Source organism: Nannobrachium achirus (genome assembly GCF_963921795.1).
Source record: "Nannobrachium achirus genome assembly, chromosome: 21".
In the NCBI taxonomy this organism is placed as follows: Eukaryota; Metazoa; Chordata; class Actinopteri; order Myctophiformes; family Myctophidae; genus Nannobrachium; species Nannobrachium achirus.
In genome coordinates this window covers 49,511,114-49,524,985 of record NC_137828.1, presented here as the reverse complement: position 1 = coordinate 49,524,985, position 13,872 = coordinate 49,511,114, and positions in this window count along the sequence as shown.

Sequence of the window (13,872 nt, the reverse complement as noted above, 5' to 3'; positions counted from 1 at the left end):
CAAGTCTCTTAACCAAAAATAGCGCATCTTCAAGCTTGTAGATCGGCTATCTTTGGTGAATGTTCCCCTAAGAATAGGGATGCTGGGGTTTAAGTGGTTAAACGCCAATTATAAAAGTAATGTTTGATCTGTTCAATAATGGAAACAGATATTCTCTAAGTTTTCCTTGTGACACATACTGTATCTTAGGGGGAATTGGGGAAAAACATTTTACATAAATGTATGGTACTGTAAAGTAATTATGTAATTCATGGATGCTGTGGATAAAAAGGTTATTTACAGGAGGGGTGACCTGGGCCAAACTGTTTGAGAACCACTGGTGTACAGTATATAGGCTATAGACTATACTATAGCCTCGATATGTGCACTTGAACTGTATGAAATCACACACTGGCACCTGTCCTGCACTGATGCTACACATAATGCTATCATGCATCTGTATATAGGCATATATTTGTTTTGCAATGTTCGGAGTACCTACTTCCCCAGACCCCATTACACCCTTGATTATGTGCATATCGTCACTGTCTGGCCAAAAACTATTAACTCAATTTCTGAGGTTTTTGGCATAAATCAGGGCTATTGAACACCCTTTACATCTGAGTGTTGGTTAAAATAATATTGAACCAATGGAAAGTAGTAAAACGTGCTTGTGACAAAACCTCCTAACTCCACACTTTCTGCCAAACCAGCTAACTCCACCCGATTGGCCCTCTCTTTTTTTCATAAATATGTGCTATTGAACACCCTTTATGCCTGTGTGTTGGTTAAAATAATATTGAACCAATGAAAAGTAGTAAAAAGCCCTTCGGTCAAAACCTCCTAACTCCACTTGAGCTCATTTTCCCGAAAATGAACATTTTGGAGTTGGAGGTTTCTGCCCGACAGCAGAGATATGTTTGGGAGAGTGAAATTCACTGCAGTTTCTTTCCATTATAGATGTCTTGACATCTCTGACTTCGACTTCTGTAGTCAGACGTTTTGACATTTAAACAATGTTTCCCTCTAACTCACTCTTGCGGTCTGCTATCCAGACCATTGCGTGCCTAGGCCTTCTGCCTTTTCTCGTCATCTTGCGCCTTGCTGCCAGCTACAGAGAAACCACATGTCATGATGACACAGATGAACAGTTATTAGACAGGAAACCTGATTCAGTGAAGACAAAATCTAGATCATAGCACCCTCACCCAGCAGATGAACTGGAAGCTACAGACGATAATGGATAAAATAGTCATTATAATTTTCACTTTGGTCTGCAGATCAGGTACAGTAGGATTCTATTTTAATATGACTCTTGGTTGTTGGTTGAAGTCTATGTGAAAATACTAAGGCAGATGTAATGACAACCTGCCATCTACATACATATGGCATAAGGCAGGGGTCTTCAACGTTTTCAGGCCAAGGACCCCTTAGTTGAGAGAGAGATGAAGCGGGGACCCCCACAACCTTTTCATAGATTCCATATAGTTTCATCGTTTGACAGCACAATCATCAGTGTGTTTTGGACCACTTGAACCGTCAATACATAATAAAATTGACCTTTCACTCTGTACTTAGTCTGCTCTTTTCCCCCTCTACACTAAACCTCTTTGCAAAAAATAGCTGATCTAGAAGATAGCTGATCTACAAGATCTTGTAGATCTGCTATTTTTGGCTAAAGTTCTCAGAATATGGACACACACTGGGTTCAAGTAGTGCATGAATATAAAAAAGGAGGAGAAAAGCTTCTATCACACAAAGATTTGGAGGACCCCCTGTAGTAACTCTGAGGACGCCATAGGGGTCCCGGACCCCCTGTTGAAGACCCCTGGCATAAAGTGATTGCTGGATGCTTTTACTGCATGTTTCTATGTTTTTAGACAAGACTATGTGTGACGTGAGATTTAAAAGATTAAAGCATGTTTTTTTTAGGTGTCCATATAAGGCAAACATGGGCAACTGGTGGCGCAGGGGCAGCCTCCTACTTATTGGAATACTGATATTTTATTCGGTCGTAAGACCTTTCTCAAGCTGGAGAAAGGCCTTACGACTGAAACGTTGCTCCATTATTAATAAACTCTGAAAGGACAAGCGGAAGCGGCAGTGTGCGGGTCAATCTGTCTACTCGTCAGATCTCCTAATGTTTTGTTACCCATGCACGCACCTGCTAGAGAAACTGGGTGTGCGAAAGCCTTCTCTTCATAAGCTGTTAAAAATTCCAAACTTGCAAACATTCAGTCTATATTAGTTGATGAATGACTAGTAGTATATGGGAGTAATGTTAGTATTTTTTATGTCCAACTTATTTGTATTTAAGTTCATAAAGTTAACTAAACACATTTGAAATTAAATCCAAATGTTACATTTAAGGATTCCAATTAAAAAATAACAAAAAAGGATTCAGGATTTAAATTCAAAAGTATCAAAAAAGCAGATATTGCAATATGAAATGTGGCCCTCTGGAGTGAGTGGAAATATAGTGGCCCTCCCCATCATCAAAGTTGCCCACCCCAATATAAGGTCACCCAGGCTTACTATTTTTGCTAGAATTTTATTAAAAACTTTTCCCTTGCCCATTTTCAACCTTGCCATCACATTATTAGTCATCAGTGATGACTCATCACTGATGCTCATTATAAAATGGCACAATTTATGTGTACTCTGACTGCATCTCACTGGTGTGCTGTGTGGGCAGAAACCAGTCTAACAATGACATCTCATATAAGGACACTGTCTCTGTACAGATTCTGATGATGTGAGGTTGGTGGGAGGATCCAGTCACTGTGCTGGGAGACTGGAGATGAAACACCAGGGAGAGTGGAGACCAGTGGATGGCTTGTCTGAGTGGAACCAGAACTCATCAGCTGTAGTGTGTAGACAGCTGAACTGTGGCTCTGCTGTTTCAACGGAAACTAGATACAGTTGGGTAGATAATGTATGGGAGATTGCATCTGCCTGTGTTGGGTCCGAGACTTCACTGAGGGAGTGCGGAATAAATGAGTCTGACTCTGACACGTCCTGGAGGAGACTGGAGGTGATCTGCTCAGGTATTCAATGACAGTAATATTGTGTTCACAATGATAATGGTTACGGTTTAATCGAAACATTCCGTCATGTGTTCATGTAACTGTCAATCACCTGCATCCTGGAGGCTAACCTATCCAGTGAAAAAATGACCACCAAGGTAATCAATAAAGTCAACCAACGAATTCGCTTCTTGCAAAGGGTTGCCCCGCTGATCAATATTAAATCCCGAAAGACACTAGGAGGTGCTCTTATTGGGCCCCTCATTGATTACGGAGTCCTTGTCTGGTATCGCGACGCCCCAGCTGCCTTAAAGTTAAAGCTCCAAACAGCCCAAAACAAACTAATTAGGGTTGTGCTTGGTCTCCCTCCTCTGACCCACCTTACCGATCATCACCACGAAAGCGTGGGATGGCTCAAAGTAGCTGACAGAGTACAGCATCTTGCAATGGGCCTGGTGTACAAGATACACTACACCTCCAAGATTCCCATACACCTGACAAACTACTTCTTAAAGGTCAAGGATGTTCACGATCACAACACCAGAGGCAGCTCCACTAATCATCATCAACGTAGATTTAACACTAAACAAGGCTCTAACCCGTTCTCCTGCTACACCATCAACATGTGGAACGCCCTTCCTCAAGCCCTAAAGGAGAGCAAATCCCTAGCCTCCTTCAAAATTGGTATGAAAAGTCACCTTCAGACAGCTGCTACCCGTGACTTGTAAATAGATTAAGCCCCCATGCTCCCCCTCCTCCCCCTTTTTTTTCTTCTTTTTTCTGCCTTTGTATTTGATGTTATGCTTTTGAAACTGATATTATCCTAGATAAAGTACTATGTTCTATCCGTCTGTCTTTCAATGTTATATGAGATACTTAAAGTGTGGTTCCTGTGGAAATAAGCCTCGGCTTTCTAGGATCTCCTTTTAGTTGACCTTGTACCAGTGATTTGTACTGTCATGAAACTGTACTTTTTTCTATTGCAAACTTCTAATAAATTCTTCAATCAATCAATCAAAACCTCTGTCGTACTACAGATCTGCTGTTTAAACCAAACATCACTATCTTCCCCTCCATAAACGGGGTTTCTGAGGGCCAGCAGCAGGTGTTTGAGGGTTCCAACTTCATGATCGGCTGTACCATCCGGCCACAGTATCCAGGAGGCTCCTTCCATCTCACCTTCACTGGATCCAACACAACACACAACCACACACAACCAGCTGTCAATCACTCTGCCAACTTCCGGTTTCCTGCAGCAGCAGACCACACCCACCAAGGGAACTACAGCTGTTTTTATCACATCTATGTTTTCTCTCAGAACTTCTCCTCTGAAAGTGAGCTCCTCTCGCTCACCATCACAGCATTCACAGGTAACACAAATGAAATGAAAGTGATTTTCTATTATTATTTATTATTATTATTTTAATAGTATGTAAGCTATTTTGATAGTAATAATGGCTATAGTTTTTGTTCAGTAACAAGGGGTCTCCCTGTCTCTCCAGATCTTTAAATACATGTTCAGGTGGGACACCAATTTCATCCAGTCAGGAGAAAGAAGCCATTTATCAGCTTCAATTGTTATTACAATTACAAATTTGTCTGTGCATTGTTTTGTTTCATCACTTTCAAATTTCACCTGGTTATCCTGTATCCTATCTCTCCTGATTGGCTGTCTGTATCCTGGCCTGAAAATTTATTTTCTGTAACTATAGAGCTATAGTGGCGAAAGAAAATTACTTCTGGGAACTCTGATTGCTATAGAGCTTGAGAGTTGGGGAGACCCTTACTAAAACATTAGCAAACATGATCATTATGACAGATTTAATTCTTTTTTTTTTTTACAGAAATGTTCTTTAAATTATGTTTGTTTTTGTTTTCAAGATTTAGTTTTGGTTTTTTCTGCCTTCATTGATAGTGAACAGTAGACTAACAATAGGACAGGAGTGCACACCAACAGTGAGGAGGTGCTGCTGACCACAGGAGATACACTTGTTGTAAAGAAGGTCGCACAGCTCATAGCCACGATGCAATAAACCTTTTTACTTGTTATTTACCAACGTTTTGACATTGGTCTTCTTCATGTACCCAGAAGACATATGTCGAAACATTGGTAAATCAAAATAAAATGTTTGTTGCATCGTGGCCACGAGCTGTAAGACCTCTATTCTTTTCAACAAGTGAACAGTAGACTGAACGGGGGGACACACTGGCTGCAGTGAAAGGCGAGCACTCATCCGTTGAATAGTTCACAGTTCACATTATGTTTCTGGTAGAAACAGTCTAACTTTAAAAAGATCACCAGCACTGAATCATTCACGCTGAGGAAAGCCGTTGGCTGACATTTCTGTGACTGATCTGCTGTCCTAAAAGGACCAGTATGAGTGCTGTTGATCTTTTCAAAGTTGATGTTTTTAATCGAACATAATTAATTATGTATCTCTCATATTACAGCTAACATCTTCAAGGCCTCTCCTCTGACAGCGTTCATCATCAGACTTACAGTCATAGTGTTGGTACTGGTGGTACAGTTCGTCGTCCAGTATCATTTCTGGAAGGTACTGTACTTAACTGTATGCAACATTATTCAATACAAAACTGGAATACAAATGAGCTAATTAGACTGTTTTGACAGATTTGGATAAGGATAAGATAAGGAAATCTGGAAGTCTCAGTTGGAACTGTTACCCCCACGACCCGATTCCGGATAAGCGGTTGAAGATGGGTGGATGGATGGATGGATGGATGGATGGATGGATGGATGGATGGATGACACATTTGATCTTATGTTAACAATTGGTTTGCTTTCCAGGCAACCGGACGGCAGAAAGCAAGAGTGGAGAACATTTAGATGGACCCAGACCTTGCTGGTTCCAGTGAAGAGGCAGGAGGAGTCCAGGACCCAGAACAGGGGCGTCATTTGGGGCACCAGGGGTTGGCAATTGTGTTCACATTTAACCTTAAATCTCATGCATAATTTGTCCCAAACTCTGAATTGTTTTAGTCAGGGGTCATCAATATGTCTGTACACAGTCAGACAAATGTGTCCGTGGCAAAGACTTAGTATTGTCTGTGGCAAATGTTTGCTTTGCACACCATTATAATTTTCTTACTACAAGCCAGCATGGCGATGACGAATGACCCCTGGTTTTAGCAGATTAATCTGATTTCATTGCAATCAATGCCCGTCCATCTACATGGACACGTGTTATAATTTAGAATTAGATAATCCTTTTATTGTAGGAAACCATTCATTTATTAACCACTTTCAATTAAAGTGGCATCCCTGCAAGCTCTCAACGTGTCGCCAAGTGACGCGTTGAGAGCTTGTAGATCCACTATTTTTGCTATTTTAGAAATGGGGTTATGGTAACTTTTTTGATCTATGATCTTTCTGAAATGACACCTCGGACCCAGAAGAGGTTCTCCAACAAGTTCATCTCACATCCATCACATAACCAACTGTTCATCACCTCTGTCAAACTTTTAACCATTAAAACATCACACTGTAATGTCGCATCAACAGACTTTTCAAATCACAATGGGGCAAATAATGAATTACATTCAACCACATTCTATACCAGCTCAGTGGCCTTGTGGTTAGAGTGTCCACCCTGAGACTGGGAGGTTGGGGTTAAACCCCGGCTAAGACTCTGAAAAAATGGGACCCAGTGCCTCCCTGCTTTGGCACTCCTGCCCTATGGGCCTCATGACTCGGCAAGGCTTACTTAAAGGCCCAATCACACTGGGCTGATCCCGGGGCAGAGTCATCCCGATCAGATTTCGGGATGACCCCCGACCCAAGTTGGGTCGGGACACATAGTTTGAGAACCGCTGCCACTTTGTCTTTCCGTGGAGGCTGGAGCCTTGTTTCTTTATTCAATCAACTGCCAGAAAAAATAAAATAAAACTTTTTCCCCACTCAAGTCTGGCCCGAGATCGCTAGGGGTGGTCATCCAGGATATCTGGCTCATTTGTAATGGTCTCAGATATTTCACTTGGCACAGCGGGATATACCGGGCCCGAATTCAAGTCAGAGGATCGCTGTCGTTTGAAATGAACACCGATCAACCCCCGGCTCCGAGTTCTGATCTGATCCGAGTTCTGATCTCGTCTGGGGGGCCTCTTAAGCCCCTTTTCCACTGGCCCAACTCCACACCACTCCACACCACACCGCCCACTTGTGCCAGGTTTTCCACTACAAGGAGCTGGGTAGAGTGGTGTGAAAGTGGTACTAAAAAGTATCCAATCTAGAGTAGGTCTGAGCAAGGCCAAACAGGGCCAAACACTTAATAATGACTGATCACTCACTGACTTTTCATTTAGACCACCAGGATATAGTTGTAATACATGATAATAGATTCTATTGTGTTATAACCACTATCATAATCTATTATAGTGTATTATAATTATCATAGTAATAAATTAATACTTTATAGTGTATTATAATCACAGTTATAATTCATTATAGTGTATTATAATTTAGGATAGTTGCAATACAAATTTATATTGTATTATAATCACAGTTAAAAGGGTAAATTTGTTTCTTACCGATAGGGGTACTTTTGTGTAATGGAAAATGTAGGTATTGTTATGTGGTGCTGTGTGGTGTGGTGTAGTGTGGTGCTGCAGTCGAAAAGGGGCTTTAGTTACATTCTATTTGATTAATCTATGTGATTAAACCAAACAGTGTCTCTCATGTGTGACATTCTACAGTAGCTAGCTCGATATGCTACATCCAATAGTGAATTCATGTCCCTTGATGAGGGACATGGATTCTATGTGATTATCACTTCATACTAGGGGTGTAACGATACATTTTAATAGCGATTCGATACATATCACGATACATGGTTGACGATACGATACATGGACGATATTGGTTCATTCATGGCGATACGATATGATTCGATTAAATGATTTAAAATCGATATAGTAACTATTTAGCAAAGACATTAAATCTGTGTGAAAGGTGTTTTTCTTCTTACAAATGCTATATACAATGCACAAGTAGGTAGTATCGATACAATCGATTCTTTGCATTGCCGATTCGATACGATACAAAATAAAACGATACGATTCGATTTTAGCTGTTTTCATTTCGATCTACTTCGATCTTTCAAGTTAAAAAACGATATTTCGATGCAGTTACTATATTGTTACACCCCTACTTCATACTGTTACATACACAAAGTGTTCATATTGTGCAAGTGCAGATGGTGTGCCTGTCATTTAGGTTTTTTTTTTATGTCTTCTATGTTTTTGAAATTGAAATGGTCCATCAGTGGTGTGATTTTCAACAAATATCTTGTTTATGAGCAATAAACCATTATGGTTTATTATATAGGCCCAATCTATGTAGGCCATATAGGCCTACATAGATTGGTTAAGTGTTAAGTGCTAAGCATTGTCTGTGTTGCTAGCTTGAGCTTGTCAGCTTGAGAACTGAGAACAGGGCCTAAAACCCCAGTACAGGTGCTGATAAGGCTGGAATGTATAAGGAGTTCAGGTCGGCAGGACATATCTGTCAGCAAGTCAGTGGCCCCTTTGTTTCATGGCTGTGCAGGGGAGATATATTTTAGCACTGGAGGCCATAAATTAAGCAAGGATTTCCACGTCAGTGAACATACTTGTAGTTGACCTGACCATGTCATCTTTTCTTGCATGCCAAAGGTCCAGAATCTATACATGCCATAGGCCCACAACAGTGTGTGTGTGTGTGTGTGTGTGTGTGTGTGTGTGTGTGTGTGAGTGAGTGTGCGCGTGAGAGAGAGCGATAAAGAAGAGAGACTCGGGGAGGGGTCAGAGGGAGAGAGAGAAATAGAAGGCATGTCTCTGTGCTTAGTTACACTAAAGAGGCTTACTTTAAAGGAGCTATAGTCAACTTTTTCTTGAAAAACGGATGCTAAAATAAAAATAATGTTTCGAAAATATTTTATAAAAAAATAAGCTTCATATATGTGTTTCAATAAAAAAATGACCACAAAAAGCGGAAAAATAATGATAACATAATCATTTTGGTCCTTTGTTTACATTTACAGGGTCCGAAAAATGTAAACAAAGGGCCAAAATGATTATTTTATCTTTATTTTTCCGCTTTTTGTGGTCATTTTTTAATTGAAACACATATATGAAGCTTATTTTTTTATAAAATATTTTCGAAACATTATTTTTATTTTAGCATCCGTTTTTCAAGAAAAAGTTGACTATAGCTCCTTTAAGTAGTAAGCTACCGGTATAATACATTTCGAATGATGCACTGCTCATGATTTCCATTTATATGGCTACAATTAGTGATTAATCGTGGTTAATAACTACAGAAAATCATGAGATTATATTACAATACAAAAAAGTTGCCATGACTTCCTTCCTTTGGAGATCACCCGTTATTGCAATAACATATTGTAACAATCCCAAGAACCGGAGGCAGAGACGTGTCCCACAGTTTAGTGTCACGTTTATTAAAGGCTTCGTTCAGCATGAATAATAACATATAACCTCGCAGAGTGTGGCACAGACTGTATCCCATATCACAACAACACCCTGGAATGACGCTACTTCCCCCCAAGTTCCGGGAAAAGCCACAACAACAACACGTGACATCCGGCCACTCTTAAAGGGGCCGCTACACTACCCCCCCCTTACAAAAAGTCCTCGTCCCCGAGGACCGCTCCGGAGGTAAAGAAAATAACACAGCCTAAGGCAACATGGCAACAAGTGCAGTGCAACCCAACACAAACCCCACATCCCAACAACATTTCAAGTTCACAATCACATCTTTTTTTTTTCTTTTTTTTTTTTTTTTTCTTTTTTTTTTTCACTGTCCAGTCCACATCAGTCCAGTGCCCCAAAGGACACCGCATAGTCACGTAGGTGGGCCGGAGGCCTTGTCCGCCTCCTCGGCCGAGACCTAGTAGGGAGTGGGGGCATGGGAGCAGGGGGCAGAGGGACAGACCCCGGGGAGAGGGCATCCGGGGCAAGGGACAAGGGGAGCGGGGTGGGGCAAACGGGCGTGGGGGCCTCCTGCGGGAGGCCGTGAGGGGGCAGAGGAGCTGGGGAAGGGGGAGAGGTTGCCTGAGAGTTCGTGTCGGAGGAAGGAGAGCCCCCCCTGTAAGGGGCCAGTCTGTCTCTGTGGAGGGCCACCCTCCTTCCCCGAGGAGGCATCTGCACGCGGTACACAACCTCTCCCAGTCTCTCCAGCACCTTGCAGGGCCCCACCCACTTACTGTCAAGCTTGGGGCTGCGTCCCTTCTTCCGTATCGGGTTGTAGACCCAGACCAACTCGTCTGGCTTGAAGTCCCGTCCCCGAGACTTCACGTCGTAGTACCGCTTCTGCTTCACGCCGGCCTCCTGCAGCTGTTCCCTGGCGAAGCGGTGCGCTGAATCCAGGCGGTCCTGCAGCTTCCTGGCGTACTCCGGCCCTGCAGGGACAGCCGGGGCGTCAGGTGGGCGTCCGAAGGCCAGCTCAGCCGGGGTGCGCAGCTCCCTTCCCAGCATGAGGAGAGCGGGTGTGCACTCCGTGGACTCCTGCACCGCGGAGCGGCACGCCATGAGCACCAGGGGCAGGTGTTTGTCCCAGTCCCTCTGGTGCCGGGAGGTGACGATGGCCAGCTGGTCTCCCATGTTCCGGTGGAATCTCTCAACCAAACCGTCGCTCTGAGGGTGCAGCGGGGTGGTGCGTGTCTTGTGTATGCCCAGGCGCTCGCACATGGCAGCGAACACCCGGGATTCAAAATTAGTCCCCCGATCACTGTGAATGGATTCCATCGCCCCGAGCCGACTTATCATGCCCTCTACCAGGGCATCAGCGACCGTTTCAGCCTCCTGGTTTGGGATGGCATACGCCTCCGGCCACTTTGTGAAGTAATCCATGGCGGAGAGGACGTAGCGGTTGCCCCCGTCAGAGAGAGGGTACGGCCCCGTAATGTCTATCCCCACTCTCTCCATAGGGGACCCCACCGGGAACTGCTGGAGTGGCGCTTGCGAGCGCCCGGTGGGGCCTTTGCGAGCAACACAGGGGTCACAGCGACGGCAGAAGTCAACAACGTCCCTCTTCTGCCGCCCCCAGTAGAAGCTCTGACGAAGGCGGCGGAGAGTTTTGTTGACCCCAAAGTGTCCAGACCCACCCGCCCCGTGCATGGCTTCCAGCACTGTCTCTTGCAGACCCTTTGGGACCACCACCTGCCACTGCTCCTCCCCGGTGGCTGCTGTCTTGAACGCCCGCTGCAGCACACCTTGGGACAGCCGCAGCGATTCAAACATAGTCCATAGTCCTTGAGTCGCCTTGGAAAAGGGCGCCACCTCCTCCCAAGGCGGACGCTGCTGGGCCTCGACCCACTGCAAGGCAGGCTGCAGGTCCGGATCTTTTTCTTGCTCGGCTCTCCATTCTGCATCCGACACCGCTTGCAGCTCCCTGCAGACGACCTCCCCGACTCTGACGGCTGCACACTCCTCCTCGTCCATGTGCCGCTCCAGCTCCCGTGCCTCTCTCCGCTCGCAGTAGCGGCACCCTTCTGCTGCACAGGGCCGACGTGAGAGAGCGTCTGCGTTGGCGTGGCGAGCCCCAGGGCGGTGCACTATCTTGAAGTCGAACTCTTGCAGCTTCTCCAACCACCTGGCAACCTGCCCCTCCGGCTCCCGGAAAGTCATTAACCACTGGAGGGCTGAGTGGTCAGTTCTTACAGTGAAGGGGTGGCCGCACAGGTAGTACTTGAAGTGCCTGACAGAGAGCACCACTGCCAGGAGCTCCCGGCGGGTGACGCAGTAGTTCCGCTCGCTTTTCTTGAGCTTCTGGCTGAAGTACGCAACCACTCTCTCACCCTCTGGCCACGACTGCGACAGGACACCCCCCACCCCCACACTGCTAGCGTCAGTGTCCAGTACAAAAGGCAGTGTGGGGTCAGGTGGGGCGAGAACCGGGGCCTCGCACAGGGCTCGCTTCAGCCTGAGGAATGCCTCCTGGCACGCCTCGGACCACACATAGTCTCTGTCTTTCTCCAGCAGCCTGTACAGGGGCGATGCGATCGTGGCAAACCCCCGCACATGCCGTCTGTAGTACGAGGCCAACCCGATGAAGCTTTTCAACTGGCTCTGGTCGCGGGGGGTGGGCCACTGCTCCACCGCCCGCACCTTCTCGTCCATGGGGCCGATGCCCGCTGCCCCCAACTGGTGCCCCAGGAATGTCACCTCCCTCCGCATAAAGCGGCATTTCTCTGGGTGCAGCATCAGGCCCGCTTCCTTAATTTTCCCCAGAACCCTCCTCAGGGACCCCAGGGCCGCCTCGAAGGAGCGCCCGTGCACCAGAATGTCGTCCAGGTACACCAGGCACTCCTGGCGGGGTATACCAGCCAGCACTTTGTCCATAAGGCGGGAGAAGGTGGCAGGGGCGTTGCAAAGTCCGAAGCTGAGCACCTTAAACTGCCACAGGCCGCGTCCGGTGCAGAAGGCTGACTTGGGGCGGGATTCAGGGGAGAGGGGGACTTGGTAGTAACCGCTTTTGAGGTCCAACGTGGTGAACCACGAGGACCCCGTCACTAGATCCAAGGACTCGTCGATACGGGGGAGGGGGTAAGAGTCCTTAGTGGTCAAGTCATTCAGCCGCCTGTAATCCACACAGAACCGCCAGTCTCCATTCTTTTTCGGGACCATGACCACCGGTGCCGCCCAGGGGCTGTCGGAAGGCTCGATAAAGTCTGACTGCAGCAGGTCGTCCACGGCCTGGTCGCATGCCTCCTGACGAGCGAGAGGGAGGCGGCGCGGCTGACACTTGACGGGCCGCTCAAGTCCAGTGTCAATCACGTGCTGTGCCATGTGAGTTCTCCCCACCTCACTCTCGCTCGCTGTAAAGCTGTCCTGGAACTCCGACAGCAGCTGTCTCAGCTCCTCCTGTTGCCGCTCCTCCAGGTCTCCATACTCCTCCCTCCACACCCCTCCCCCCAGGGACAGCTCACCTCCACCACCCCCCCCTCTTATCCGCAGAGAGGGGGCCGGAGTGACAGGGGAAAACACAGGGGCTAGAGGGGACAGCTGTTGGCAGGGGGCGTCGGGAAACATCATAGTCTCCATCACAGGGGGAGGGGGGGCAGGGTAGGGGGGGTAACTTGGCCACATGAAGGGAAGGCTCAACGGGGCAGCGAACCGTGGGGCAAAAGCACAGGGGTCGGGGCAGGGGAAAACAGGAACAGTGAACGGCACCTCCAGTGCCTGGACAGACCGGGCAGGGGGCAGCAGGCCAGCAGCTAGAGGGCCCATGGCAACGGTAGGACCCCCTGGGAAGCTAAGAGTGCCCCTCCCCATATCCAACAGGCACCCCGTGTCCTGGAGAAAGTCCAGTCCCAGGATGCAGTAGTCTTGAACATCTGCCACCCACACTAGATGACGAACGCGTCTGCCGCCCACACACAGCCACAGCAGCCCCTTCCCCAACATGGGAGCCAGCTGCCCTGTGGCCGTGCGGAGCTGCACCGCTGTAGGCTGCAAGGGTGTCCCGCTGGGCAGAACATCCGGTCTCACCAGCGTCACCGACGACCCGGTGTCCACCAGGCCCGCAGTAGGCACCCCCTGGACGGAGACAGCGACGTGGCAGGAACCCGCTCCACTGGAACTCCCACGGATCCACCCCACCACGACAGGTGGAGTACCGCTGTCGTCTCCTCCATCGCTGCACTGCTGGGCTCCCTCCGCTGGCGGATGAGGCTGCGAAGGCGGCGGCCTGCTGTCGTCTTCTTCTGGGGGGAATGGAGCATCCTCCCCCTGGCTGTGCTGTTGTGCTCCCCCCGCTGGACGGCACGCCCGGACTGGCGTCGTTGGGGAAGCAGTGGGAATCGGGGCCCGCATATCCCCGTCTATGCGGACCCCGAGGCGTTTCCCT